The sequence below is a fragment of the Mastomys coucha genome, unplaced genomic scaffold, assembly GCF_008632895.1.
Source record: "Mastomys coucha isolate ucsf_1 unplaced genomic scaffold, UCSF_Mcou_1 pScaffold13, whole genome shotgun sequence".
Lineage (NCBI taxonomy): Eukaryota > Metazoa > Chordata > Mammalia > Rodentia > Muridae > Mastomys > Mastomys coucha.
In genome coordinates this window covers 29,158,193-29,165,490 of record NW_022196895.1, presented here as the reverse complement: position 1 = coordinate 29,165,490, position 7,298 = coordinate 29,158,193, and the positions used below count along the sequence as shown (strand labels likewise).

Genomic DNA, 7,298 nt, shown 5'->3' with positions numbered 1-7,298 from the left:
TTTCAATATTACAGTTCTCTTAGAAGCTATACAATGAAGCAGCTATTTTAGACTAGGTTCAATGAAACAGCTTGTGTGCATATACTTTATTTGAGGTGAACCAGGGCTAGGCGCACGCGCGTGCGTGCGTGCGTGCGTGCGTGTGTGTGTGTGTGTGTGTGTGTGTGTGTGTGTGTGTGAACTTTGGTGTGGGAAGGGCTTCTTCTTAGGTTGCAGTTTCATTGGCCGAGGCTTAAAGTACTGGGGGTACCTCATTTGCATGGAGAGGCATTCCAGGAAGTTGAACCTGTAATTTTCCCTCAGGTAGAGTGTGGGCTGGAGCTCAGGCAGAGAAGAAGGCCCACTTAGAAAAAAGAGTCCTTGTTCGTCCTAAGGGGCATATGAACTAACTAGTACCTCAGAGTTCCCAGGGACTAAACCACCAACCAAAGAGTACACATGGGGGGACTCATGGCTCTAGCAGCATATGTAGCAGAGGATGGCCAAGTCAGTCTTCAATGGGAGAAGAGGCCCTTGGCCCTGTGAAGGTTCTGTGCCCCAGTGTAGGGGAATGCCAGGGCCAGGAAGCCAGAGAGGGTGGGTTGGTGAGCAGGGGGAAAGGGGAGGGAACAGGGGATTTTTGTTTGTTTGTTTGTTTATGTTTTGTTTTTTTAACTTAATTCTTTTTTTTTTTTTGGAGGGGAAACTGGGAAAGGAGATATCATATGACATGTAAATAAAGAAAATATCTAATTAAAAAAGAAAGAAAGGAAGGAAGGAAGGAAGGAAGGAAGGAAGGAAGAAAGGAAGGAAGAAAGAAGAGTCCTCCATTTGGCTCGGAGCTCGGGAAGTTTGACTGCTCGCACCCCACGCAGCTGGGCAGGTGTTGGACTTTAAGAAGCCACAGGGCCCCGCTCCGGGGGTAGGGAGGCACAGTCTGAGGTCCCCATGAAACTGCCAGAGTTGGGCTCGTGGGTCCCCAGCCTGGCTGAAGGCCAAGGATGACAGGTTCACACTCTTGGATAGCTCAGATGCCACTCGATGTCTCTGAAGGGCCGAGAATGGAGTAGGGGCCTGCAGGGCTGATTCTGGCCTGGGACCCAAAGGGAAAGAGCAGGAAGAGAGTTCTGACTGGGTTCCATGGGACAAGAGTGTCTCTGGCTCTCTGGCTTGCTGGGGCGGGCAGGTGGCTTTGTGGAGACTGTGGCTGAGAATGCAGAGACCTCCAGCAGGAGATTAGATGAGGCTCTTTAGAGAAAAATCTGCTCCATTGTTCCCCAAGGTGGGTTCTGATGAGAAGAGGCAGCCCATAGTTTTAAAGCAGTTATTGTCATGGTGGAGAGTTGTGGTGAGTGAAACCATACCCCACTTTCTCAGGGCGGCCCTGAGGTTAAATACCTTTTGCAGGGAGGAGTGTCTGGGAAGGAGAGCTCAATTGGCTAAGCTCTTCAGGCCTTTAGGTGCCTCATTAAAATGGAGATCTGTCTTGAGGCTACTTGATCTGTAGTCACTTCCTCTACTTGTGTAGGGGCTTAGGGTGTTGCCCTACGAGGACCACAGAGGAGAGCTGAGGCCTCCTGTAAGGAGCCTGGTGTCTAGGAGCGTGGCAGGCAAACGCCTTCTGTCCTTTGCAGTTATCTGCTGGGTCTCTGGGTTTAAACCTAGTTCTATCAGAAAACAGGCTGCCTTTCGTGATCCCCAGCAGACTACAACCTTAGTAGCAAGGCACTTGAATGAGAAGAGCTTAAAAGACAGAAGACCTCCCAAACTGTCCTACAAATGTTCTGACAGAAGAGCACCCAAAATCTGAGAGAAACTCAAGGTATTCCTGAATCTCAAAGCATCCCTGTAGTACCATTTATATGATGAAAGGAAAGACACCTCCCACCAAAATACCTCCTTTTCAGTAGGAGAATAGTCACATAGAATAGTGACTGGTTACTCTGAGGTATGTGGAGATTCTCATGTAGACCCAAGTGATGCTGTATAACCTTGCTTCCCAATATATCCCTGACTGGTGAAGGAAGATGCCCACAGCCTATAGGTTGACTTTCAGTTCCTGGGCTTGGGGTCTGAGGCAGGAGACCACAAGAAGGGAAGGTAGAAAAAGCAGAAGCTGCCATGGGGTAGGTGAGTCATGAAAACATGGCCATGAGGACTGGCCAATTGGAGTTAAAAGCTGCCCAGATAGAACATGGCAAGTCATAACTTGGGGATATTGACAAGGAAGTAAACAAAATAGCATAGAGAGTTGATATCTGTCCAACTCTAGTGCATTAAAGGCTTATTATAAATATAAAAGTTTTGTGTCTTTTATCTGGGAACTGATTGATCAAAGATGGGGTTGAAACCCTTGACTCAGATTTAATAATTAATATAACAGTTATACTTTAAGTATCTCAAGTACTAAAACTCTATCTGGATTATATTTTTCCCAATATCTTCTTAGATGCAAAGGAATGATCCAGTAAATATGTATTAAGTTGAATCAAGCGTAAATAGATACCATCTACAATGCTCTGTTCTGTGATTTTTGGTATTTTTCCTAACTATTTAAATTTCTCAAAATTAAACAAGTCATTACTTTTGACATAGATCACAGTTTCTTCGTTCCTAAAGTAACCATTTCTTTTCTTTCTGTATGTCTTTCTTTCCTTCCTTCCTTCCATCTTTCCTTCCTTTATTCCTCTCTTTTGTAAGAAGGTTCTCGGTTCTCATAGAGCCTAGGATGGCCTCAGACTCACTGTGTACTGGAGGCTGGTCTTGGACACCTGTTCCTGCTGCCTCTGTCTCCTACCAGCTTGATAGCATTCCTTGTCTTAAGAGCACTACTCTCCTGGTTTCTGGAATGCCTTGTTTCTTTGCTTTTACAATTATTTTCTGGTGTTTCCTGGGATTCTCCATCGTACCTTCCTGTTCCTTTTGCAAAATACCCCAAATGTAATTACATCACTTTCCCCCTCCCCCTTCCTCCTCTAAACCCTCTAGACTCCCTCAAAACAATAGCCTCTTTTCCCATTATTTTTATTATTATTATTATTACCATTATTATTATTACACACATGTATGTATATATTTATGCATATCTATGTACAAATATATATGTATACACACATACACACACACACACACCACACAGAACCTGATGAGTCATTTTTGTTGTTTCTGTGACATGGTTTCAGGGCTGATCATTGCATATTGTACAGCTCATTAAGGGGCTTATTGCTCCAAAAGTTTAACACTCCCAGCTATGAGAATCGATCAGCTTCCTGTAGTTCCTTGTCCAGAGGAGTGACCCTTGAAATTTTTTTTTCCCCTTCCCACATTAGCATTTCAGTTGTTAACGCCACTGTTCAGATCTTGTTTATGCACCATTTGTATGAGAGACTGACAGCAGACTTCCTGGTATTCTGGCTCTTAGAATCTTTCTGTCCTCTCTTCTGTGGTTTCCCCAAGAGCCACAGATGTAGGAGTGGCTATGTAGATGCATCCATGGGGGATGGGCGCCCCACAGTCCCTTGATTTCTGCAGTGTGTCCCGTTGTGGTTTTTCTGTGACAGTCTTTATCTGCTGAAAAGAGAAGCTTCTTTGATGAAGGCTGATATTTGTATTTATCTGAGGGTGTAAGGATAGATTTAAACTGTAGTTAGGAATTGTGCTGGTCCAGCAAAGGGGTGGTAATAGATTCTCTTCTACCATGAACTCACTAAACCTGGGAAGTTGGCTAGATTTCTAGTACCAGGCATGGCTTCTCTCCTGTTAAGTGGACTTTGAATTAAACAGCTGCTGGCTGTGAGTGCCACTTGCTACACCTTTAAGGACACCTTGTCGTTCCGGTAGTTGTGCTAGTTCATTGGTGTCACAGTTGTGGAAACGGTATAGTAATCACTTCCCTTCTTTGGTAGCGTCCCTTCTTCTGACACCATGGAAGCTAGACATCAGGAAGGAGGCTTTCTGCACAGATCCAGGTTCAACAGTCTAGTTGTAAATCCTAAGTGTATGGCATTTTCAGTAACCTTGAGAGGCAGCTAAAGGTGGCAGCCATAGTCTACACTGTTTTGAGAGTCACCTGGATTAGCATGATCAACCATTTGAAAAGAGATCTCTTGGCCTAGTACTACGGTTTTTGTTAGTCTACGGTTCCCATTGGGAGCATTGTTAGCTCAGGCAGCATAGTTAGCTCAGGCAGCATAATTTCCTTTCAAAGGGTGTGTGTGTGTGTGTGTGTGTGTATGTGTGTGTGTGAGTGTGTGTGTGTATGTGTGTGTGTATGTGTGTATGTAAGTGTATATGTGCATGTGTGTGTATGTGTGTGTATGTGTGTGTGTATGTGTGTGTATGTGTGTGTATATGTGTGTGTATGTGTGTATGTGTGTGTAGGTGTGTGTATGTGAGTGTGTATGTGTGTGTGTAGGTGTGTGTATGTGAGTGTGTATGTGTGTGTATGTGTGTGTATGTGAGTGTGTATGTGTGTGTATGTGAGTGTGTATGTGTGTGTATGTGTGTGTGTATGTGTGTATGTGAGTGTGTATGTGTGAGTATGTGAGTGTGTATGTGTGTATGTGTGTGTGTATGTGTGTATGTGAGTGTGTATGTGTGTGTGTGTGTGTGTGTATGTGTGTGTATGTGAGTGTGTATGTGTGTATATGTGTGTGTATGTGTGTATATGTGTGTGTGTATGTGTGTGTGTATGTGTGTGTGTATGTGTGTGTATGTGAGTGTGTATGTGTGTGTGAGATTGGAGTTGTCTTTGTCAGATCATCCTTCTCTCCTTTATTATAGATACACAGGTGATGAAATGGTTCAACCTTGGCTGTTTGAACTACCTGAGCTGAATTCAATTTATTCACTGTTAATTCAATCAATTGATTTAATGACTGTAGCAGTATAAACTTTTTTTGATGGAACTATGGAACTAAAGAGTATTAAGAACATCTTCTAAACCTTGAACTTTAAAGACACATAAAGAAGTGAAATGCTATGAACCACATTCAGTAGATATATTATGTCCTCGCTTTCCCGGCATCAGAGCCCAGTAATTAATAAAGCGACAGCTGTATAAGGAAAGAAATGTTGGCATCTCAGTGTGCATTCTTTTTCCTTTCCCTTTGCAGAAGATATTTAGGAGGAAGCATTTTTAAGATTCACTACAAACAGCAAAGCCTCTCTTGAAAAAGTCTCTAATTGGAGACTTAGACTTAAATGTGCTGGAAAATATTACAAATTTACTCCTTTGAATGTCTGTCTTCTCATGTGTTTTTCTCATGCAACAAGTTTTAATTCTGTCATACAGCTTACATTAATTCCCATGTGAACAAACCAGATAATTACACTTAAAATGTACTGTAATTGAGAAAAATTAGACAGTGAAAGAATAGAGGGATGTATGAGAAAGATTATTTCCAAAACAGCAGCTCATGCTTCAGGAAATGTAATCTGTTTAAGGAATGATTTTATGCTCTAGACAGAGCCTAATGGACCTGGATGCATCTCATCACAGATATGTACTGCTGTTATTTCCTTGCGACTGGTAATCTGTACATAAATGACTTTTGGAGAACTGTCTACTAAGACTTTTTAGAAACCAATTAACTCTTTCAATTGTTCATGCAAAAACACAACTCTCACATCAACAGATTAATTTTTCTTGAGACACTTATGAGAGAGAGTGGCCAGGAACACAGACTTAAGTAACCTCCAAATCTCAAGTTCTATTTTTTTTAAGGGTTCGATGAAGTTCTTAGATTAACATAACAAAAAAAATAATTTTTAAAAGCACCTTTTCAAATACATTGGAGAAACATAATGTAGTTGGGTTAAAACAAAGTGGGGGTAGGGGGACTTCAGCTATATACTTCAGACATTATCTGATGGCATTCACAGCATCACAACATCTCGATTGGTAGAAATTAGATTTTTGTTTTTAAGTTAATAGAATCTAAATGATTTTTATCTATTAGTCACAGTCTGTTAAATGTGACACAGAGGCTGGCAAGGAATGGTTATTTATGGGGCTAGCAGTAGCTCCAGATAAATTTACAACTATACATGGACTGGCAACTTTCCATCCTACGTAGTCATTGACATTTTAACCAGTTAATTTGCTTTGCAGACTAATCTGATGAAGGCGATTCTTCAAATGAAGGTTTCTCTTCCAAGGTATGTCCATTTGAAAAACAGGATTAACCATCACACCAAGTATCATGTTTGGTAAGGTAGCACTTGATGTCACAAACACATCAGAGGTCTTGTTTCTACAATCCCAGAGTCTCCACTCTGGGTAAGTTCCAGAATTGCAGAATAAGTACAGAATTCTCTCCAGTCTAACTCTTCTCTAGATCTAGTGTCCTCTCAACCCAGCTTAGGAAGTTTTCTGTTTCTGTTGTAAGATATCATGATGATTAAAACAATTTAGGAAAGAAGCAGTTATTTTGGCTCACAGTTAAAGGTTATGTAATCCATACTGAAGGAAGGTTTTAGCAGCAGGAGCTTGGGATAGCTTGTTAATGATCCGACAGTCAAGAAGCTGGTAGTAATCAATGCTTGCCCTTACTCAGCTCATTTTCTCCTGTCTATACAGTCTTGGATCATATCCTAGGGAATGGTGTCACCCATGGTGGGTAAGTCTAGCCACCTCAACTAAGCTATTCAAAATAATCCTCCACAGGTATGTACAGAGTCCCATCTCTCAAGTGATTCTTGATCTTATCAAGTTAACAACTGACATTAACCATCACATTACCCTTCTTGAATCTTTCTGATGAAAGCAAGGACTCATTAAGAGATCTACCAAGTAACAGAAACAAAACAAAATAAAACAAAAGAGTCACAGCCAGAAAGCTGCAAGCACAAATGTAAATGCAGGAAGATAGCCCAGCTGCAAAATCTGAACTCCTACTTACACATGACTCCTACTTACTTATACAGTGATTGGTCCTTCTAAACAGCCCCTGTACTGGCTAGTTTTGTGTGTCAACTTGACACAGGCTTGAGTTATCACAGAAGGGAGCTTCAGTTGGGGAAAGTGCCTCCATGAGGTCCAGCTGTGGGGCATTTTCTCAATTAGTGATCAAGGGGGTAGGGCCCCTTGTGGGTGGTGCCATCCCTGGGCTGGAGGTCTTGGGTTCTATAAGAGAGAAGGCTGAGCAAGCCAGTAAAGAATATCCCTCCATGGCCTCTGCATCAGCTCCTGCTTCCTGACCTGCTTGAGTTCCAGTGCTGACTTCCCTTGTGATAACAGCCATGTGGAACTAAGCCAAATAAACCCTTTCCTCCCCAACTTGCTTCTTGGTCATGATGTTTGTGCAGGAATAGAAACC

General features: G+C 42.2%; 1 long non-coding RNA gene across 1 annotated transcript in view; it reads left to right on the top strand.

Annotated features, from left to right (window-relative positions):
• LOC116087584 overlaps window positions 1-6,711 on the top strand; it is a 7,782-nt gene extending 1,071 nt beyond the window's left edge. Inside the window, exons 2-3 of the long non-coding RNA XR_004117501.1 lie at window positions 6,092-6,138; window positions 6,647-6,711. This is a non-coding gene — a long non-coding RNA (uncharacterized LOC116087584). The remainder of the gene's footprint in view (window positions 1-6,091; window positions 6,139-6,646) is intronic.
• Window positions 6,712-7,298: the final 587 nt, after the last annotated feature.